Genomic DNA, 23,217 nt, shown 5'->3' on the forward strand with positions numbered 1-23,217 from the left:
ACAAGCCCGCGTGAAGAATCGCTGTTGCGATGCCAGTGCAGCTCGGAGCTGCTTCACTTTTTCAGCACGGTCACTCCCTGTTAGCTTGTCGTATGTGTTAGCATGTTTAGTCTGGTAGTGTCTCTTTACGTTGAAATCCTTAAACAAGGCAACCGTCTCTTTACAAATTAGACAAACACAATTGCCTTGATTTTCAGTGAAGAAGTATTGCAATTCCCATCTCTCTTGAAAGCGGCGGGCCTCACTGTCAACTTTCCTCGTTTTCTTTGCAGTGGCCATGGCATAAATGAGCGGAGAGGGGTTCGCGGCACGGATGCAGTCTAGACTGATAGTATTAGAGTGGTGCTGCCACCTTTTGGTGAAAGGAGGAATTACAGTTTCAAGTTTTATGATTTATTTATTCTGTTTGACAGTGCAGGCGGGCCATAAATAATACATTATAAGACCGAAGCTGCGGGCCGTATGAAATCTGACCGCGGGCCGTGATTGGCCCCCGGGCCGGACTTTGGACATGCCTGGTCTAGGGGTATGATTCTCGCTTCGGGTGCGAGAGGTCCTGGGTTCAACTCCCGGACGAGCCCTGAAGACAGTAGCTGTTACTTACCTAATCTGAAATTTAAAATCACATTTAACATTAAATTAACCCAGATTAGGAACAATTAAAAATTGTATTAGAGCATGCTGGCAATTTTTCATGTCTTGCTTCAACTGCAGGCAACAGAAAAAACAAAGAGGTACACTAAGCAGGACATGGCTCTCCTTTTTCATACATCGCGTCTCTGCCTGTCAGAGATTTTTATTTTTATTTTCTAATTTATTCAATCTATTTGATCCGTAGAACACAGTCTCCCCCGCCTCTGATCAACCCATATCAATTGCATGCTCAAAATAACATACCGGTTAAAGCCCGCCCATTTCAAGACAAACCGACCCACTTCTGGATTAAATCCTGTCCACTCCCGGGTTAGGCCCAACCCAGTCCGAGTACAGATACGGCTACAGATAATGTTTTTTTATATTTCTACAAAAAAGGCACAAATATATGCCCACTCTAACATCTTTGAATATTTTGACTGGGAGGATTTGGCACTTTTCAGCTTCCATACAAAGTGATTGACGTCGTCTCCCATTTATGGGCATACAGCTTGGCTACACTTCCGTATACAAAGAGAAGAGACACGGTTCACAGAGGTAGCGGCATAAATGGCCAAAAACGCGATGAATTATGGACATAAAGTGGATAAATCCTGGATGTAACAGTTTGGATTTAATGGTTTAACGACCCCGAAAAAGGCTGGAAGTTCCAGGCTGGATAGAAAATCACCTGTAGAGGTAGAAGGACCCGGAAGAGACCTCCATAACCGCTAACTCGTTAGCTTTTAGCCACAACTTTTGGTGAATTTCTATGTTGTATGGTTGTTAAATGATTGAACTATGAATCAGAGATGCTGTTTAGGCTCATGGGCGAGACTCTCGGTCTAAGAGGGTTAACTGGCCTTCTATACACTTACCAACAAAGAGCTCCACTGTTTGCGTACAATGGTGTGAGAACGTAGCTATTGCTAATGCTCAATGTAGGGCTAGTGGCGCAATGGATAACGCGTCTGACTACGGATCAGAAGTTTCTAGGTTTGACTCCTGGCTAGCTCGTAGAGCTCTTTAGAGACTAAATCCCTTGTTTGTCATTTCCAACTTTACCCCCCAGGACAAACTCTACAAAGAAAAAGAGCACGTATAAAGACCCAAATGATGAGTAATTATCGTTTCAACATGTGTGCTTCATCTAAGCCTCTCAGTGTACCCATTCATTATTGCATTGGTACTGTATTATTTTAATCATTTGTAATTAATTCCTGTTCATGCACTTGTATATTGTTGTTGGTTTTGATACGAACACTAATAAAATGTGTGTGTGTGTGTATGTGTGTGTGTGTTTGTGTGTGAAGGGGGGGGGGGGGGGGGGGTTACAGGCCAAAAGGCTTCAGACTTGTCAGGAATATCAGAACAGCTGTAGTTAATTTGTTTGTTTGTGGTCTTGTGTGTATTCTTTTTAGTTTTACACATGTGAGTACCTTTTTATGAGTGTGATTAGTAAATTATGGTTCTAATAGTTGACAATGGTTCGTTAATATAATATTTTTTTTAATGTTTTTGCCTGTTATGTTTAATTTATTGGGAAATAAAGACAGATTTTAGTTAACAAAATGTTTTTCTGAACATTAATGACATTCAAAACGCTGATAACTGAAACAGATGTGTGTGTACACACATATGTATTGCAAACAGACCCAAGTACTATACAGATAAGAACATCTGCCTCTGCACCAAACATAAAATAACTATTTAATATATAAATATATAAACGCACATGACACTGTTGTCAAAACCACACAATCAACAGACAGAGACAGCATCTTGGAAGTTTGTGATCAATACTGTACGGTGATGTAACCAAGTGGTGTCCCATTTCATAGGGGTATGTTATTTATCACCCCTACCCCTTGAAACCAGGGCCAAGGGGTAGGGGTAAGACAGAGAAATGGGATTCAGCCATAATCTCTTGATGCATCACCTTTTCAGAGTGTCTACCATTGTGTCACCAGCAAAAAAGATTTGCAGAGGATGGTTTGAATCCATCGACCTCTGGGTAATGGGCCCAGCAGAACATTTAAACCTCCAAAATCTCATCAATTGATCTGCGAGTTCATGTAAATGTTTTTGCCAAATTTAAAGAAAGTCCCACCCGGGGGTCCTGTGTTATCACAGTCACAAGAATGGGAAGTGCGTACGTATGTAGAGATGGACGGACAACCCAAAAGCATAATACTTCTAGGAACAGCTGGCGCCGAGACATAACAAGAGACAGAAAAAGAGGGGGGGGGGGGGGGGCAGAGTTAAGCCCTGACAGAGTGGAGAACTACAGACAAAAGACGTGAAATGGTGCCAAGTGTGACCAGAAGAACTGGAAAGAAATTAGATCTATGAAGGACAAACCTTTCTTAAGCAACATGTCACCCAGAGGCTTTTCCCCTCAGAAACACCAAGGCTAAGACAAGTGGCAATAGTTTACTTCAACATTTTTCCCAGGTAGGGGTCCCCATAGAAATCTTAACCAATCAGAAAACTAAATTAACCTTGAAGGGCGTTTACTCCCTGTTAGGGATCCGGGGCATTAAAACAACACCCTACATAGTTTGTGGCTTCATGAACAATATTGTATTATCTCATAGGTACTGGAAGCCACCCGTCTCCACCAGTGCATTTCTCAATGCCCAGATGTGTTACAAGATTTACAGTGAGCGTTGTATTGTCCAGCAGAAAGGCAACAGATGTGTTACTTTTTGACGAGATTTGTGTCATAGCAGTGTAAGCATTTTGCCTAGGTTCAATTTCCAGCCACCGCCATGTTTTGAAACCATATGCAATATAATTCACCCAGGTTTCTTCTCTTATTCGATGATTTCAGAATAAGTAAAAAAAACTCTGAAAATGTTCAGGGGATGTAGCTCAGTGGTAGAGCGCATGCTTTGCATGTATGAGGCCCCGGGTTCAATCCCCGGCATCTCCAAAAGTGTTGTTGTTCGGTCTGAAGAAGAGCTGCAAAAGCTCTTATTATGAAAGAGAAAAGTATTAAAAGGCAATTTCCTTGTGTTCATATTAACTAATGCAAAAATCAGTCTCAATGACAAAATGTGGTGCAATATTTTTCAGTGAACGTTGCGTTGTCCAGCGATGATAGTATAGTGGTGAGCATAGTGGTAAACTAAGACATCTCTTTTATACCTCAGACCATCAGACAGCACAACAAGCACTTTAAATGTACATGTTTTACAGTTTCTGTTTTACTGTATTGTAGTATATTTATTGTATTATGCTCCAGTTTTTATGGGACAGGTATGAGAACTGTAGTAAACTTGACATGCCATTAAGTTTACCCTTCAGCAGGAGATGTTTCATTTCAGAAACAGATGCTTTGTGAAAAGACTCAATTTTGACACAAAGCAGAGCCATTAGCAGAGGATGGTTTCGATCCATCAACCTCTGGGACCAGCACGCTGCCGCTGCGCCACTCTGCTCTGCTTACAGCTTACAGGTTGTAAAGTTAAACATTTGGTAAACCTTGCAACTATCTTTTATGTGAGCTTCCTGATTACTCACACATTGATTATTCACATGTAACACTTGTGATTGGCTGGTGTTTTAAAAAAGGGCATTGTAAGTACAGATATAAACATCAGTAAGGAGTCTACCAAGTTGCCTCTTATCATTTTAGTTTGGACACACAGTGAGGCTTACTGCGATGGTTTGGACTGGGTCGACTAGGGTTTTCTGCTGCTCTTGAGCAGGCGGCTGTACTCACTCTGGTTTCTCTTCATAACGCACAAGTCTTTCACCTTTTACTAAAGACTTCCTTGGAGGGGAACGCCGATGAGTTTAAACTATTTTTGGTGGGCTTTGCTGTTTGGCCAAGCCTTGTGTACTTGCTTTTGCTTACCTTTGCTTTTACTCATCAGCTCTGTTTTTATCCCACCCAGAAAAGAGATTTTAGACGTGGAACGAGCCATCTTTTATTTCCTGTGAAGGTCCAAGTGGGAACAAGTGCAAAGAAGAGTGATGAAGAAACCAAAGGAGAAAGGAGGGAAAGGAGTGCCGGACCTGTTATTGTTTTTAGGGAGCAGATTTACAGCTATACACATAACAGCAGCCACGGCCCCATCCTGAAATCCTAAGACTGCAGCTATGGCACGGTTCTGGATGGGATCATACCTCAGAAGATTGAAGACCTTACCCTCTGATCTTAACGTACCTGGTAGGGATGAGCGAGTACAGCATTGTCTGTATCTGTATCTGCATCTGTATCTGTGCTCGGACTGGGCGAGGCCTAACCCGGGAGTGGACAGGATTTAATCCAGAAGTGGGTTGGGTTGTCTTGATATGAGCGGGGCTTTAACCGGTATGTTATTTTAAGCATGCTATATGGATATGGGTTGATCCGAGGCGGGGGGGACTGTGTTCTACGGATCAAATAGATTGAATAAATTAGAAAAAAAAAAAATCTTCGACAGGCAGAGACGCGACTAATGAAAAAGGAAAGCCATGTCCTGCTGTAGTTTTTTCTGTTGCATGCAGTTGAAGCATTTCAGCTGTGGCCTCCTCAAATGCCTGTGAGGAATCTAAAGACAAAGGTGATATTGAACAAATAGCGCTGTTCTGCCGGTATGTAAACTCGACCGGGCCACAAGAAGAAAGGATCCAGTTGATACCACTAAAAGGCCAAACACGGGGGGGACGTCTGAGGTTGTCTTGAATTGTTTAAGAGCAAGAGGAATAACTCCCCACCCCCGGTGTCAGTGGTACAGACAGGGAACCGAGTATGACAGGCGCACAACGGCTTTGTGGCTTTACTGCAGAAGTTGCTGGACAGGAAGTTGCTGACTTTTCACTGCATCCTGCACGAAGAGGCACTGTGTGCTCAAACATTTCCTCCGGAATGCACAGAAGTCATTCAGATTCTGAGCAAATTAATGGTGAAAGGTGTAAATCCCTGCCAGTTCCGTTCGTTACTGGAAGAGCTGGAAAGCACGTGTTCTGAGCTCCTGCTGTACAACACAGTCCGGTGGCTGTCCAGAGGCGAGGCGCTGAAACGCTTTGCAGCATGTCTGGAGGAAGTGAAAACCTTCCTGGGCAGCAAAGGATCACATTTCCTGAGCGGGATCAGCCAGAGTGGCTGGGAAAGCTTCTTGGTAGACATGACACACCTGAACACGCTGAACACAGCTCTGCAAGGTAAAGGAACCACAGGGCTGCGCGTCCTTTACCCTGAAGAGCTGTGGAGATTTTGCCATTCGAGCCAAGTTGACAGTGCTAACCCTATTTTACTAAACTGTTAACGGGAAAAAACTAGCTCCTCCTTTCTCCTGTTTTGTACACAACCCAAAGTTTTACAAAACAAAATATAACTTTCCCCGAATCCCTCAGTTGAATCACAGTCAATATTTGTCTCACAAACCATCTCAATGTCCAATTTAAATAATTTATCCAACCGAATTGAAACTTTAACTTACCCCTGCTGTTTGAAATTGCTTCCTTGTTGTTTTGGATTTCAGAGTGGAATCAGCCGAGCCCTCCGTGGTTTCTGACCCTCTGTCTCTCAAAGATGTTTGGCGAGGTTTAGAGGCAGGTCAGATCCCTGGATGTACTGTCATCAGTTACCAGCGAGTCCCGATCTGATCCCTCCTTGAAATCCTGCCGACAAGCCAAGTTTGTTGTGGAAGTTTCTTGTTACAGCGAGGGAGGAATTTGGTTTGAAGTGAGACTCTGTTGAAACAGAATAAAGACAGTCTAAAAACTGAATTACAGGTTTTGGTATTCGGTGAAAAGGTTTAATTGTTTTCTCGAGAAAACAATTTGATGACAAGAACAGCTTTTTACAATGAACAGAGTTACAGAGTGACCACAGTTCTTTGTGAATACAATCAGTAATACACTTCTTTATATCCAGTGCCCCCAGAGGAAAAAAACATCCCTTGTTTGGAAAACGGTTTAATCTGAAAGTGGACCTCAGGCAGACAGTTGGAGCTCTTACAATTTTCTGAATCTGCCACTCCTTGTTTCAAGTTTCTTGACCGGTCATTCTATCTTAGCTGAAAAAGAACATCTTGTCTCTTGGATAGGCTCTGGTCTCAACCTGGGACCTGCTATGATAAACACAGCTTTGGACAACTGTTTCTGTCAGACTTTATGCCATTTTGTCCTTGGTGGGAGAATGCAAAGTCACAACAAATTCAGTTGTCTCCTTCAAGGAGAAGACACTGAGGACAGATACAGAAGTCATTAACTCTGCATTGGAGATGTTATTATGAATAATTAATATGAAAATCATTGGTTAAATGTAATTTTACGTCACAAGTTACTGTTTGAAAAAAGGAAAAGAATTGTTATTGAGATAGAGGCAGATGAAGTGTTTATGACCCATCAATGATGACAAAAGGATACATCCGCTGTTGGGGAGCTGATTAAAGGAAATGGTACTCTTTAAAAGTGTTGGGGTTCTGGCGTTATACTAATGAGGACGAATCTGACAAATCTAAATCAACTAAAAACCAGTCCAGGAAGTTACTCTTTCAAATATTTCACCTGAATCTGTCAAGTCCTGACCATTCCCTGACTGGGAATTTAACCTGGGCCGCGGCGGTGAGAGCGCCGAATCCTAGCCACTAGACCATCAGCACTACTTTTTAATGAAAAATATTATATATATATATTACATTATATTATAATATAGTGTTTAATATTCTTCTCAGTAATGAGGGAATGCAAAATGTTAACACAGTACAACTTTAATTGCAGGACCAAAGGCCAACATTCATTCCCTTCTTGTTCAATGTAATGGGAAAATTACATAGACAATGATTTTCTTTCAATAATTGTTCATCTCTTAAGGGATTTTTTCATTATAAGTAAATCCTTCAATTTGCTTTTGAAATATGTGCATGTCCTTAAAGGACTTATGTGTCAACAGGATTTGAAAAAAACCTGTCCAAACCTGCTGCTCGAGTCCTCACTAAGACCAAGAGAGTGGATCACATCACTCCAGTTCTGAAGTCTTTACACTGGCTTCTTGTGCTTCAAAGTATTGATTTCAAAGTACTTTTGCTAGTTTATAAATCACTAAACGGTTTAGGGCCAAAATACATTTCTGATATAGGATCTGATCTATGAACCCCCCAAACCTCTCAGGTCATCTGGGACAGGTCTGCCGTCTGTCCCCAGTGTCAGAACTAAACAGGGGGAAGCATTTTAAGCTTGTTGCGTATTTCATTAGCATTGTGTTGGGGTGATGGGAGCAGGTGGGGCTTCAAAATTCCCCTTTACCTGGATTTTACTATGACCTTTTACTGACAAAATCAAGTCTCCGTTTTGGTAAAAAATATTTAGTATCAAATGTTTCCTGTTGTCAAATGAGATCGGAAAGCTGAATCAGGCAGTGGAGCCGTGAAAAGACCCCATGCCAATCTACCTGACCATAGTCTTTCAAGTCACAAATACAAGCTGAATTTCCTCTTTACCAAAATTCAAGTTCCAATGTTGATAAAATGTTTTGCTTCAAAAGTAGTCTCTCATCCAATATAATCAGAAAGCTCAATCTGGCAGTGTTGCCATAAAAACACTACATGCCAAACAAACTACTTAACAATTGCCTTTCGAGTCACTGACTGATCACATTTCCTTGAAAGAAATTTTCTATTATAATGTTTTTACGTGGCTCGTTGGTCTAGCGCAGGCATGTCCAAAGTCCGGCCCGGGGGCCAATCACGGCCCGCGGTCAGATTTCATACGGCCCGCAGCTTCGGTCTTATAATGTATTATTTATGGCCCGCCTGCACTGTCAAACAGAATAAATAAATCATAAAACTTGAAACTGTAATTCCTCCTTTCACCAAAAGGTGGCAGCACCACTCTAATACTATCAGTCTAGACTGCATCCGTGCCGCGAACCCCTCTCCGCTCATTTATGCCATGGCCACTGCAAAGAAAACGAGGAAAGTTGACAGTGAGGGCCGCCGCTTTCAAGAGAGATGGGAATTGCAATACTTCTTCACTGAAAATCAAGGCAATTGTGTTTGTCTAATTTGTAAAGAGACGGTTGCCTTGTTTAAGGATTTCAACGTAAAGAGACACTACCAGACTAAACATGCTAACACATACGACAAGCTAACAGGGAGTGACCGTGCTGAAAAAGTGAAGCAGCTCCGAGCTGCACTGGCATCGCAACAGCGATTCTTCACGCGGGCTTGTGAGTCAAAAGAAAATATCACCAAAGCAAGCTACGAAGTGGCCATGTTAATAGCTAAACATGGCAAACCTTTTACTGAAGGTACATTTATCAAAGACTGTGTTATGAAAATGGTGGAGAACATTTGCCTGAGAAGAAGCAAGAATTTGCGAATGTTTGCCTGGCACGTAACACTGTGGCACGGAGAGTTGAGGACATATCGTCCGATATTCAGAGACAACTGGGGGACAGGGGAGAGGCTTTTGATTATTTCTCATTAGCCTGCGATGAAAGCACAGATGCATCTGACACTGCACAACTACTGATTTTTTTAAGAGGAGTTGACAACAACATGACCATAACAGAGGAGCTGCTGGACCTCCAAAGCATGAAAGGCCAAACCAGAGGATCGGATTTATTCGTTTCTGTTTGTGAAGCTGTTGATGATATGAAACTACTATGGAGTAAAGTTTCTGGGATCATTACCGATGGTGCGCCTGCCATGGCTGGTGAGCGAAGTGGATTGTCCACACTGATCTGCAATAAAGTCAGCGAAGAAGGAGGTAACGCCATTAAACTTCACTGTATAATTCACCAGCAGCTCTCTGCGCCAAACATCTCAAATTTGATCATGTTATGAAACCAGTGGTAAAGGCAATCAATTCTATTCGCTCTAAAGCACTATACCACCGACAGTTTCAGCAGTTCTTGCTGACATCCAGGCTGAATATGGAGACGTAATATATCACAACGATGTGAGGTGGCTAAGTCGGGGGTCGGCACTGCAGCGATTTTTCGCTCTCAGAGAGGAAATTGGACAGTTTTTGAGTGAAAAGGGGCAGCGGATGGAAGAAACTGTCCGATCCTGTATGGCTGGCAGATTTGGCTTTTTGGTTGACATAACGAAGCATCTGAATGCGCTGAATGTTAATCTTCAAGGACGAGATGCAGTGGTGAGCCAGCTTTACGCTCACATCAAAGCCTTTGGAACCAAACTGCAACTTTTCCAAAGACACTTGTCCCAAACAGAGCCCTGCACCGCGCACTTCCCGGCTTTGAAAGAGGTCATTGACAGTTTCCCACATGACAACATCGGTGCGCAAATGGAGAGTATGCAACAGCTATCGCATCTCTTTCTGTGGAATTTAACAAACCTTTCGGGATTTTGCAGTTATTGAAAAGGACATGCTGCTTTTCTCTTCTCCCTTCTCCGTGGACCCTGATGATGCTCCTCCACAGCTGCAGCTGGAGCTCATTGAGCTGCAGTGTGACGAGGAATGGCGCGGAAAAACACCAGCAGCTTTCTCTTGTTGACTTTTACTGCAAGCTGGATAAAGACAGGTTTCCAGAAATGCGAACATTTGCTAAGAAAATGCTGAGCTTATTCGGCTCCACATATTTGTGTGAGAAGACATTCTCTGTCATGAACTTAAACAAGAACCGATTGAGGTCAAGACTAAGTGACTCCCATTTGCGTGACATTTTACGCATTTCAACCACTGCCTTCAAACCAGACCTGGCCTCTTTACTGAAATCCAGATCTCAGTATCACCCTTCTCATTAGTGTCAGCAAGTTATCTGTTCTTGATCAATCAGAAACTGAGTATTTTGAAGGGTAACATCTGTCACTATCAACAGTGAAAAGCCAAAAAAACATTTATGCACTTGGATTTATGGCACTTATTTTTTATTACACTCTTGAGTAAGATTTGGTTATTATGTTGATGTTATGAACCTGTAGATGTGACACAAACTATTATTTTCTGAAAGATATTGTAAATGACAAGAGCAAAATTGACTTCTTTAAGATTTATTAATAATCAGACAACTTTGCATTACTCATAACTCCTGTTTTAAATGTTCATTAAGCAAAGATATTTTAAACTCATGTAAATTTAAGATATTTCATACAGTTTGTTCACTGTTATCTGACTCTCCAGATATTAATGAAAAATTGGCAAAATTTGTGTTTTTAGAGATGTTCACATCTGCCTGAGTGGCTTATATTTAGTTATTTTGTCATTTGAAAAATAAAGATAATTGTGACAATGAAAATTGTTAACAGTGTGTATTTGCATGAAACTTTTGTAGTTAAAAAATGTCAGAACAAACTATTGGCCCCCGGGTATCTTCACTTTATCAAATCTGGCCCTCTTTGCAAAAAGTTTGGACACCCCTGCCCTAGACCAACGAGCCATATAAAAACATTGAAATAGAAATTTTCTATCAAGTAAATCTGATCAGTCAGTGACTCGAAAGGCAATTGTTAAGTAGTTTGTTTGGCATGTAGTGTTTTTATGGCTCCACTGCCAGATTGAGCTTTCTGACTATAGGTTTCTTCAGCTTCAGGTTTGTTTTTAACTTCGGTTTGTAGTACTTACAGAATTAGTAACCAGTAGATTTCTGGTGAACGTGGGTTTCAGACATGCTGCTTGGTTTAACCTCGCGTTGCATCTCTGCCATCGGACATTTTTTTTTTTTGACAGTCAGCTGCCCCCCCCCCCCCAGCCCCCGCCCCTCTCTCTCTTTCTCTCTCTCTCTCTCTCTCTGTCTCTCTCTTACTCACACACACACACACCCACACACAATCACACATACTGGTGTAGAATTAGAAAAAATAAAATAAGAACCCAAAAACAAAGGTATTACTAGAATACAACAAGAAACAACAACACGAGCGCAAATGACTAGGAGCCAGTTAACCAATAGTGCATGTAATGATCTGGCGCTGAAGAGGCGGTCAGCCCGGGTTTATGTATTGCAGTGGTGTGATGAGTGATGAAGAACAGCTGAGGGGATGACGGAACGTAGATGGAAAGCCACGCCTCTAGAATCCTGGAACGCCCTCACGGCAAGACAGACAGGACACAAGAAGAAAGAGAAGACACAACACAGGTTGGGAATGCAGCAGACCACAACACTTAGCCTCGTGAGAGGAAAAATGCACCAGATGACCTTCTATCCAAGCAGGGAGAGTAATTTGTAATTCTTTGGTTATTTCTGAGATTGATACAATAAAAGGAATTATTTAAGAGTGGTAGCAAACCAATGAAAAGGGTTATAGAACATATGTGGTATGTCCTTGGACATACTATCCAAGCAGGGAGATGAGGACAGAGATTTGGGTGCTAGCAAGATGGATGTAGGTTGCCTATTGTTCATTTAGACTTACCAGCAACATTGTTATGATACAAACCTGCTTGAAAAACAGCCACAATTCTTTTTAAAAATTGTGCATGGAACAGAAATGATTTGGAAGTTTCTGAAGCATTCAGGCATGCCAAATGGACAACCCATCTAGCAGAACGTGCAACTTTACGCCTGAGCAGGGACTTGAACCCTGGACCCTCAGATTAAAAGTCTGATGCTCTACCGACTGAGCTGCCCAGGCTTCTAAAACGGCCACCTGTGGAAAAAACAATCTCCTGAACTACAAAATGAAGTAAGTGGTCACTGTGTCCAAACCCTTGTTATAGAAGTTATATATCATAACTTTAAAGATAATTGCAAATTGTTGACCCAATTTTCAGTCTATTTCCCATCTGGCAGGGACACAACTTGATTCAGGTCGACATTGTGGACAGAAACATTGGTGGATCATGATTCCCACCATAGGATTCAGCCTGTATTGCACATTGCCTCCACATCCCATGCAATGTATTGCCATTGTCAAGCACATTGCCACCCTGGTGACTTTCTTCCATGTCTCCATGTCTCCATATATTTGGACTGACAGTTGAGAAACCTTCCCTTGTTAACTATGACATGGATGACTGAGAACCTCCTATATCATGACATGTTTGATTTACTATTTTATAATTTTTGAGACAGGTCCTACTGAAAATCTGCTGGAGCAGTCAGGATGGCCGAGCGGTCCAAGGCGCTGTGTTAAGGTCGCACACACTCACCACTGACTAACCTGACTACCACCCCATCATTGAATTATCATTTCTTTTGTTGTGGTTATATTCTTGAAATTTCATTCAACCTTTGCACACGGTCTTTTGTCTGGCCTTTTCATGGGTAATGACAAAGCATCTAGGGTCAATCTAGCCTTTGAGTGAGTACATACGTTTCCGGAAAACATGTTTTTATTGAGATTAAAGACCAAATGTCACTGTTTCCAAAATTTTCCCAAACCATTGCAATAGTTTTCATAGCCTCGTGGCGCAGTAGGCAAGCCGTCAGTTCATAATCTGAAGGTTGTGAGGTCAAACCCTCACATGGGGCAGGTGTTTAAAAACAAAAAACAAAATGATGCTGAAAATACAGTGACATTCAGGTGGTTTGAACAATAGCACAATGTAATTTGTAATTCTTTGGTTATTTTGAGATTGTACAATAAAAGGAAATTATTAAGAGTGGTAGCAAACCAATGAAAAGGTTATAGAACATATGTGGTATGTCCTTGGACATACTATCCAGACAGGGAGATGAGGACGAGATTTGGGTGCTAGCAAGATGGATGTAGGTTGCCTATGTTCATTTAGACTTACCAGCAACATTGTTATGATAAAACCTGCTTGAAAAAACAGCCACAATTCTTTTTAAAGAATTGTGCATGGAACACACATGATATGACTGTGTCTGAGTGTTTCAGGCATGCAGCAGAATGTGCAACTTTACACTGAACAGGGACTTGAACCCTGGACCCTCAGATTAAAAGTCTGATGCTCTACGACTGAGCTATCCAGGCTTCTAAAACTGCCACCTGTGGAAAAAATAATCTCCTGAACTACAAAATGAAGTAAGTGGTCACTGTGTCCAAACCTTTGTTATAGAAGTTATATATCAAACTTTAAAGATAATTGCAAATTGTTGACCCAATTTTCAGGACCCAGAGACAGGTCCTACTGAAAATAACTCTACATCCCCCACCTCTTTTTTTTGTTTCTTGTTATGTCTCGGCAAGAAGTATTATGCTTTTGGGCCGCCTGTCCATCTCTACATCAGAATCAGAAATACTTTATAGAACCCCGAAGGGAAACTCTGGAAAAGACTGCTCCTTCGAGCCGGATTTGAACCAGCGACCTAAGGATTTCAACTTTATGCCTCTACAGTCCTCCGCTCTACCAACTGAGCTATCGAAGGGAGATAATAAATTATGCGCAACGGAAGCGTGCGGCGTCCAAAACCCAGAGGTCGATGGATCGAAACCATCCTCTGCTATTTCCTTTGCTTTGTATCAGCATGAAGTCTATATCCATGTTTAACAAAGTGTCTGAAGTGTAATGTCTCCACCTGCTGAAGAGTGAACTTAATTGCATGACAAGTTGATTTTCACATAATATGTAAACTACAGTACTCATACCTGCTGTAACACCCATAAAAACTGGAGCTTTACAAAATAAATATACTGCACTACAGTACAGGTACATAACAAACTGGAGTGTGATGCCATATACAGTACAAGTACATAAATACAGTGAAACTGTAAAACATGTACATTTAAAGTGCTTGTTGGGCTGTCTGATAGCCTGAGGTATAAAAGACCACTGAGCTACATCCCCGGAAGATTTTCAGTTGTTTTTGGATTGTTTTCTGAGATATACTTAAACTTATCTTTATTAATCCTTTTGGGATGACTCCCACAAGGAGATATAAATATCACTGAATAAAAGAAGAAACTGTGGTAAAACATGTAATGGGAATGTTGTATATGGCTTCAAAACCTATGGTATAAATTATAGTTGAAAGTAACACACTACTGTGCCTTTCTGCTGGACAATACAACGATCACTGCAAATCTTGTAACACAGACTGAAAATAAATGCTGAGAGATGCATTGGTTGTCCATAATGGTATGTTAGGTTATTTCATCCATAAAAAACGAAATTACAGCACTCAACCTGATCTAACACCCATAAAAACGCAGCATAAACACAAAAACAATAAATATACTACAGTACAATACTGTAAATAGATGAATAGAAAGTAGAAACTGTAAATCATGTACATTTAAAGTGCTTGTTGTGTTGTCTGATACTCTGAGGTATTAAAAAGGGGCATACCACTTAGTTTGTGTTCAGGAGGTCTTGGGCTGAATCTCATTTCTCTATCTTACCCCTTCCCCTTGGTTTTGCGGGTTCACGCAAAACCTAGTGCTGTCCCAATACTCTTTTTGAACAAGGGAAAAGGGGTGTATGACCCTTGAAACCACAGACAGTGAATTACAAAATCAAGGGAGGACACAAGCTTACTAGAAACAGGAGGAATCAACAGCTGATCCACTTTGGGGCTGACAGCGAGCAGATGTTTCTTAAATCATGTGTTCATGTTGTACCCATTCATTATTGCATTGGTACTGTGTTATTGTAATAATTTGTAATTAATTCTTGTTCATGCACTTGTATATTGTTGTTGGTTTTGATATGGGACACTGATGATATGTGAGGGTGGGGTTACTGGCCAACAGGCTCCAGACTGGTCTGGAATATCAGAACAGCTGTAGTTAATTTGTTTGTGGTCTTGTGTGTATTTTTTTAGTTTTACACACATGAGTGCCTTTTTATGTGTGTGACATGTTAGTTATGGTTCTAATAGTTGATAATGGTTCTGTAACATAATTTTATGTAATGTTTTTGCCTGTTATGTTCAATTTATCAGCAATAAAGACAGATTTTTGTCAACAAAATGTTTTTGTGAACATCAATGACATTCAAAACGGTGATAACTGAAACCGATATACAACACACCCTGTAGACAGGGTGTATATGGATGTATAAATGAAACATGTGTATACAGATTGCAAACAGACCTAAGTACTACACAGATATGAACATCTGCCTCTGCACCACCAAAGTGAACTTAAAATAACTATAAAATATATAAATATATACATGCATATGACACTGTTGTCAAAACCCACACAACCAACAGACAGAGACGCCATCTTGGAAGTTTGTGATCAATACTGCATGGTGATGTAACCAAGTGGTGTCCCATTTCATAGGGGTATGTTTTCACCCCTACCCCTTACCCCTTGGTTTTAAGGGCCAAGGGGTAGGGGCAAGGGGCAAGGGGTATGGGTAAGACAAAGAAATGGGATTCAGCCTAAATCCTGTCCACTTCCGGGTTTGGCCCCGCCAGATACAGATACAGATAATTCATATGGTTAACAGATACAGATACAGCTGTACTTGCTCATCTTTATTAAACACTTCCTGAGTTAATCTTCCACATTTTTGCCTTTTTACGTACATAACTACAGCTCTGATTTAATACAGGACCAATGTCAGAGATCGTACAGATCTTTCTGCAGACTTTCACCAGCTAAATACCAATTCCCATACCGGGAGTTGAACCAGGGCCACCTGGGTGAAAACCAGGGTTTTCCTTACTATTAGAAGTCTTTAAGAGCAGCAACCAAGACCTTTTGGGCACCACTTAGGCCAAATGAATGTAAAATCAAACTAACTGAAAGCTTTCTCAGATGTACTGATTGTAGTCTCCAGAGGACTCCTTAAGAATGTCTGTAAAGGTTATTTAGGCAGAATCCAGACTGCTAGACCATATAGGACTGACACGTTAATTAATAACAGTGATTTTATGAATACATCCATAGATATGCCAGGAACAGGGCACATAAATACATACATCACTTGTTGATAAAACACTGCAAGAAGTCTGGTAGTCAGAATTCAAGTTTTCACCTTTTCTCCACCACCATGTCTAGTTAAAGTTTCACCATAGAGATATACATTATGACTATTTATTGTCATTACATGAGTTAGGTTTGGGGAAATGCATATCAGGGTATTGGGTTAATACAGATCTCATTTAATACAGAACCAATGACACAGATCTTGCTGCAGACCTTCATCAGCTAGATACCGATTCCCATACCGGGAGTTGAACCCGGGCCACCTGGGTGAAAACCAGGAATCCTGACCGCTAGACCATATGGGACTGACTACACATCAATAACAAGGATTACATGAATCAATTCATAGTCTGGCTGGAAACAGGCCTTCGCTTGAACCTGAATGAAGAAGCTTCTTAAGTAAGTTTTATCTTGAAGCTTTTGAGTGTTCTTTAGGTTTTTATCTGCTTTAACTATTACCGGACAGCGGGGGCACGGAGCAGAGCAGAACGGCCGTTAGGGAGGAATCCTCCTCCGTGTTCAGCTCCATTTTGAACCTGTAAGCTCACTTTAAACTAGATGTGGAAAGTTGAAAGGTTGATCTTTTTCACCTGTGCTGTGGCTTAAAAACAGGTTCCACCGAGATTTGAACTCAGATTGCTGGATTCAGAGTCCAGAGTGCTAACCATTACACCATGGAACCTTTTGAAGTGTTGCAAGGGTTTGCTAGTCAGTTTCTTTCATAATATCCACATGCGTGATGTTAAAGGCACACAACAATCACAACAAAGATGAAAAAGCAACAATTATAGGCCAACTTAAGTCATTTAGTAAGCAAAGCATTCAGAGGATGTGGGAAAAAGCAAGTCAAGAACAGGTTTTAAAGGACTCGCCATTGACAGTGAATACAGCAGTAGATATGTCTACTGTGTACAAACACGTGGTAACTTTACATGTGTTGACAATAAAGATGCTCACAAAACGCTGTTAAATACTTAAATACAAAGAACTGCTAAGTTCTTTATTCCCAATATCATAGGAAATATCATGTCTCAGAAAAAGAGTAGCTATCAGAAATAGGATTTGAACCCACGCCTCCAGTGGAGACTGCCACCTGAACGCAGCGCCTTGGAACGCTCGGCCATCCTGACTGATATAATAAATGCTTCGTAGGACCCATCTCAAAAATTATAATAAAGTAAATCAAACGTGTCATGATATAGGAGGTTCTCAGTCATCCATGTCATAGTTAACAAGGGAAGGTTTCTCAACTGTCAGCCCAAATATATGGAGACATGGAGACATGGAAGAAAGTCACCAGGGTGGCAATGTGCTTGACAATGGCAATACATTGCACGGGATATGAAGGGAATGTGCAATACAGGCCAAATCCTATGGTGGGAATCAAGATCCACCGATGTTTCTGTCCACAATGTCCACCTGAATCACACAGAAAGGGTTGGACACAGTGACCACTCCCCCACCCATATCTGTCAGTTGAAAGCTGTGGAGAAAGGGGGGTTCCAAAGCTAAACGACGTAGAGTAGAAAATCAACAAATAATTGTGATAATTAATCGTGATCTCCATATTGATCAATCATTTTGGTCATAATCACGCAGCCCAAAGAGATCTAATGTTTTATCAAACCAGGTTGGCGCAAGTAACCCTTCTGCTGACTTCTTGTAAAAAAAAAGAAAGTAACATCACTCAAAGAAAGCTACTGCGATGGCTGGGAATCGAACCCAGGTCAACTGCTTGAAAGGCAGCTATGCTCACCACTATACCACCATCGCTGGGCAATACAATCTTTACTTCAAATCTTGTAATACATCTGGGCGTTGAGACTGGAAGTGCACTCTATCATTGAGCTACAGCCCCTGATGATTCAGAAATTCCCTCCAGGGGATCCTGTGTTATCACATTCACAAGAATGGAAAGTGTGTGTGTGTATGTGGTAGCTCCCTTCGATAGCTCACTTGGTAGAGCGGAGGACTGTAGAGGCGTAAAGCTGAAATCGTTAGGTCGCTGGTTCAAATCCTGCTCGAATGAACGGTCTTTTCCAGTGTTTCCCTTTAGGGATCAATAAAGAATATCTGATTCTGATGTAGAGATGGACAGACGACCCAAAATCATGATACTTCTTGCCGAGATATAACAAGAAACAAAAAAAAGAGTTGGGGGAGATAGAGTTAAAGAACTTTTTTTCAGGACATTTTGTCGTTCAATATGGCAGGCATTCATATGGCTGTGCATCCAGGGCCAAATGTTTTACCATTTCATTCACTACGGGCCCCTAAGGACACATGGGACTGTGAACGCTTGTTACCCATAGCAACGACAGGTAACAACAAGTGGAAGTACTTCTCTCTTTTTGTATTATCGCCACTATACGGCCCAGGTTAATCTCGGTAAACTTTGCGGAAATCCTGCAAACAGCTACGATGACTGTTTATCTGTGAGGATTTAAAAATCTATCTGTCAACCCCGTCTGGCCCGTATTGGATGGAATGATGTCAATTTGCGCTTTTTATCTGTTATACATAACAACCTGGATGCAACAAAGAACCCTTTTCTCCTGTTTTGTACACAACCCATTGTTTTACAAAACAAAAGATAACTTCACCAAATCCCTCAGTTAAATCACAGTCAGTAACTTTACATGTGTGTCCAAACCTTTCTGTGTAAAAAAATATCAATCTCAGACATTAGTTCCCAAAAAAAAAACAATTGTTGTCAGAAGTGGGATTTGAACCCACGCCTCCAGTGGAGACTGCGACCTGAACGCAGCGCCTTGGACCGCTCGGCCATCCTGACTGAGCCAACAGATGTTTCAGTAGGACCTGTTTAAAAAAATATAATATAGTAAATTAAACATGTCATGATATAGTTTCTCAGTCATCCATGTCATAGTTAACAAGGGAAGGTTTCTCAACTGTCTGACTGTTTCTCAAATATATGGGTGTTCATGGAGACATGGAAGAAAGTCACCAGGGGGGCAATGTGCTTGACAATGGCAATACATTGCACGGGATGTGAAGGGAATGTGCAATACAGGTCAAATCCTATGGTGGGAATCAAGATCCACCAATGTTTCTGTCCACAATGTCCACCTGAATCCAGAAATGTCCCTGCCAGATGGGATATAAACTGAAAATTGGGTCAACAATTTGCAATTATCTTTAAAGTTATGATATATAACTTCTATAACAAGGGTTTGGACACAGTGACCACTTACTTCATTTTGTAGTTCAGGAGACTGTTTTTTCCACAGGTGGCAGTTTTAGAAGCCTGGGCAGCTCAGTCGGTAGAGCATCAGACTTTTAATCTGAGGGTCCAGGGTTCAAGTCCCTGTTCAGGTGTAAAGTTGCACATTCTGCTAGATGAGTTGTCCATTTGGCATGCCTGAATGCTTCAAAAACTTCCCAATCACTTGTGTTCCATGTGTAATTCTCTAAAAAAAATTGTGGCTGTTTTTCAAGCAGGTTTGTATCATAACAATGTTGCTGGTAAGTCTAAATGAACAATGGGCAACCTACATCCATCTTGCTAGCACCCAAATCTCTGTACTCATCTCCCTGCTTGGATAGAAGGTCATCTGGTGCATTTTTCCTGTCACGAGGGCTAAGTGTTGTGGTCTGCTGCATTCCCCAACCTGTGTCGTGTCTTCCCTTTCTTCTGTGTGTCTTGTCTGTCTTGCCGTGAGGGCGATCCAGGGGATCTAGAGGCGTGGCTTTCCATCTACGTTCCGTCATCCACTCAGCTGTTCTTCATCACTCATCACCCACGGCAATACATAAACCGGGCTGACCGCCTCTTCAGCGCCAGATCATTACATGCACTATTGTGGTAACTTGGCTCCTAGTCATTTGCGCTCGTGTTGTTGTTTCTTGGTGTATTCTAGTAATAACTTTGTTTTTGGTTCTTATTTTATTTTTTCTAATTCCACACCAGGGGCCTGTTGCACGAAACTAGGATAAGGGATTAAGCCGGGATATTCAAGTTATCCTGGATGAATTTAGCTTGGACTCGGTTGCACGAAACCAGATTGAATTAAGCCCAGCCAAGTTACCATGGAGATTTATTCTTTGCGGCTAGCCTGGTCCAGAGCAGGCTAACAGCCAGGCTAAGATTAATCCTGGAGTCTCATGTGTCAAATCAGCTGCTGCTCTGATCCGAAATAAACGTGTTTAACAGTTATTGCGTTGTCTTCTGCATGTGTTCTGCTTTATTTTTATTAACATGCATTAGCCTACTTGTCACTTTTGTTTTCGCGAGTTTGATTTAAACCCTACTACAGTTGTTTAGATGTTAGAAATGGTTGCACTGGCACCCTGATGCGGAGTGGGACTTTTCCCGGTGGGACGGTACTATGTCGAGGCTGCCTGGCGTGCGGCCGCTGCCCGGTGGCTGCTGCCCGGTGCCCGGTGCCCGGTGCCCGGTGGCTGCTGCCCGGTGCCCGGTGGCCGGTGGCTATTGCCTGCCAGCAGACTTGCGAGTCGCGTCAGTGTCCACTCTCTCTGTAAAAGTAGAGATGAGCAGCGCAGCGTCCGTGGTCTCAGCCTCAGGTTTCTACAGGACGCTCCGGAGATTAAGTGTGATGATATTAATGTAGCGATATTCCCAGATGATAATAATGGCAGACTGGTCAGAGACCAATACATTCATGATTTCATTTTCTTGTTGCTTGTCCTTCTCTAATGAAGGGTAGTTTGTGTTACTCCTTAATATGTGGGCCTATTGTTTTTTGTTATAGCTTACATTGGTTTCATAACCTTCTCAATAAGTCTCACATCACCGGACTAATAACGTGGCCTATATACAGCACGTGTGTAGTGTAGTTTACATTCATCACACTGTGAACACCACAATGCTTCTTAATCTTTTTATTTTGGTGCGGTCACTTGTCAGAAGAATAAAAAAACATGAATATTGTTTTACATATATGTTCACAGCGTGTATTGAAGTCATTTACTTTTTTTTCCTAGTTGTTGTCCCTTTCTGATTGTTCTGTATGAACATTAATTGTACAAAGAATTAGATATAGCTTATATAGATTTGTGCATGGTTGTAAAACATCTTCTCACGTTGTGAATAAGGGTTTGAAATTAAGCCTAAAGTCCGTAGGGTCCATTTCCCGAGGAACATTAGTTCCCTCTGCTCTCTTTTGAGGCAAAGTAGATATTTTTAAACCCCCACACATTCAGTAGGGTCCGCTATGTTGGGCTTTTTTTCTCCGTTTGATAAGAGCCGTATTTCCCTTTTTGCATATTCTTCCCCTCCTCGTTACTGTCCATTAGAAGCTGCTGCTCATTGGGTGAAACATTTGGCGCATGCGTCTTCTCATCTCTGCATCAGTAAATCTGTGATCGATAACGTGGTCTATTTGAGAAAGCCGTGAACGTGCACTTATCCCAGCTATCTACACCTGGCTTGACATAGCTTCACCTGTTCATCCTGGCTCGGCAAACGTGCAACCGATTAAGCCGCGATGAGCAGATCAGACTAAGTCAAGCTGCGCTTTTTCACTTATCCTGGATATCTTTATTCTACTTTCGTGCAACAGGCCCCTGGTATGTGTGATTGTGTGTGTGTGTGTGTGTGTGTGTGTGTGTGTGTGTGTGTGGGAGTGTGTGTGTGTGTGAGTAAGAGAGAGACAGAGAGAGAGAGAAAGAAAGAGAGGGGGTGGGGGGCTGGGGGGGCAGCTGACTGTCAAAAAAAAAAAATCTCCGATGGCAGAGATGCAACAGGAGTTGCATTTAAACCAAGCAGCATGTCTGAAACCCACATTCACCAGAAACCTACTGGTTACTAAGTATGTAAGTACTACAAACCGAAGTTAAAAACAAACCTGAAGCTGAAGAAACCTATAGTCAGAAAGCTCAATCTGGCAGTGGAGCCATAAAAACACTACATGCCAAACAAAATACTTAACAATTGCCTTTCGAGTCACTGACTGATCACATTTACTTGATGGAAAATTTCTATTATATTGTTTTTACATGGCTCGTTGGTCCAGGGGTATGATTCTCTCCCAGTTGGGGGAGAGGGTGAGAGAGAAAAATGATAGCCTACACACATCCTTGCAGGGGGCACCCAGATTTGAACTGGGGACCTCTTGATCTGCAGTCAAATGCTCTACCACTGAACTATACCCCACATACTCTATGTTGAATATGCTTACGGTGCAGCAAAACAATGGCTGGGCCTCCACCATGTGGTTACCTTCACAGTCTGAGAAAGTATCCAAATCTCATCTATTGTATGAAAGAGAGTTAAAAGAAAGAAAACAGTGTAATCTTCTATAAAGGCCCAACTGAATTTATGTTAATTACAATAGATGTCGTCACTAAGCACAGAAACGTGGTCCACACAAGGATCCTGCATTGCTCAAAGTGTCTGCGTACTTGTAATTATGTGGACCATGTTTCTGCCCTAGTTCAATTTTGCTCAACTACACAAACTCCATACCAGACAGTGAAATCCTAACTGAAGTTATCTCAGGGCAGTTTCCATATAGTGAAGATCTAGACCACACTGTGTAAATGACAGAAACCCAACAAATCCCAAAAGAGCATGCATTTGTTGTTACATATATTAGGAAAAATGTCTTTTTAACAGGCAGAAACCTCAGACTAAAACTGGCTCATGGTGGGCAGTCATCTGACACAACCAGTTGGGGGAGAGGGTGAGAGAGAGAGAGAGAGACTGACAGACAGACAGAGAATGGAATGAAAAGATGGCCGGTGGTAATTATGGCAGCGGTAAAGGTAATAGAACTATTAATAATAATAGTAGCAGTAGTAGTTTTAAATTCTATTCTGGCTTCCTGTAAAATCCAGAATAGAATTTAAAATCCTT

The 23,217-nt window shown here is 41.6% G+C and overlaps 9 non-coding genes across 9 annotated transcripts; 3 read left to right on the forward strand and 6 right to left on the reverse strand.

Annotated features, from left to right (window-relative positions):
• The first annotated feature begins 1,577 nt into the window (after positions 1–1,577).
• Positions 1,578–1,650, forward strand: trnar-acg (transfer RNA arginine (anticodon ACG)). The gene has a single exon. It is a non-coding gene; the product is annotated as a tRNA-Arg (tRNA).
• A 1,846-nt stretch (positions 1,651–3,496) lies between these two features.
• Positions 3,497–3,568, forward strand: trnaa-ugc (transfer RNA alanine (anticodon UGC)). The gene has a single exon. It is a non-coding gene; the product is annotated as a tRNA-Ala (tRNA).
• A 788-nt stretch (positions 3,569–4,356) lies between these two features.
• Positions 4,357–4,472, forward strand: LOC116676851 (U5 spliceosomal RNA). Its single transcript, XR_004328839.1, has one exon. It is a non-coding gene; the product is annotated as a U5 spliceosomal RNA (small nuclear RNA).
• A 7,622-nt stretch (positions 4,473–12,094) lies between these two features.
• On the reverse strand, positions 12,095–12,167 carry trnak-uuu (transfer RNA lysine (anticodon UUU)). Its single transcript has one exon. It is a non-coding gene; the product is annotated as a tRNA-Lys (tRNA).
• A 1,612-nt stretch (positions 12,168–13,779) lies between these two features.
• Positions 13,780–13,867, reverse strand: trnay-gua (transfer RNA tyrosine (anticodon GUA)). Its single transcript is given in 2 exon segments — positions 13,780–13,815; positions 13,831–13,867. It is a non-coding gene; the product is annotated as a tRNA-Tyr (tRNA).
• A 2,745-nt stretch (positions 13,868–16,612) lies between these two features.
• Positions 16,613–16,684, reverse strand: trnae-uuc (transfer RNA glutamic acid (anticodon UUC)). The gene has a single exon. It is a non-coding gene; the product is annotated as a tRNA-Glu (tRNA).
• Positions 16,685–18,080: 1,396 nt separating this feature from the next.
• On the reverse strand, positions 18,081–18,152 carry trnae-uuc (transfer RNA glutamic acid (anticodon UUC)). Its single transcript has one exon. It is a non-coding gene; the product is annotated as a tRNA-Glu (tRNA).
• A 938-nt stretch (positions 18,153–19,090) lies between these two features.
• Positions 19,091–19,173, reverse strand: trnal-cag (transfer RNA leucine (anticodon CAG)). Its single transcript has one exon. It is a non-coding gene; the product is annotated as a tRNA-Leu (tRNA).
• Positions 19,174–22,443: 3,270 nt separating this feature from the next.
• trnac-gca (transfer RNA cysteine (anticodon GCA)) lies at positions 22,444–22,515 on the reverse strand. Its single transcript has one exon. It is a non-coding gene; the product is annotated as a tRNA-Cys (tRNA).
• Between the last annotated feature and the right edge of the window lie 702 nt (positions 22,516–23,217).

This window comes from Etheostoma spectabile, unplaced genomic scaffold (assembly GCF_008692095.1).
Source record: "Etheostoma spectabile isolate EspeVRDwgs_2016 unplaced genomic scaffold, UIUC_Espe_1.0 scaffold00003857, whole genome shotgun sequence".
NCBI lineage: Eukaryota > Metazoa > Chordata > Actinopteri > Perciformes > Percidae > Etheostoma > Etheostoma spectabile.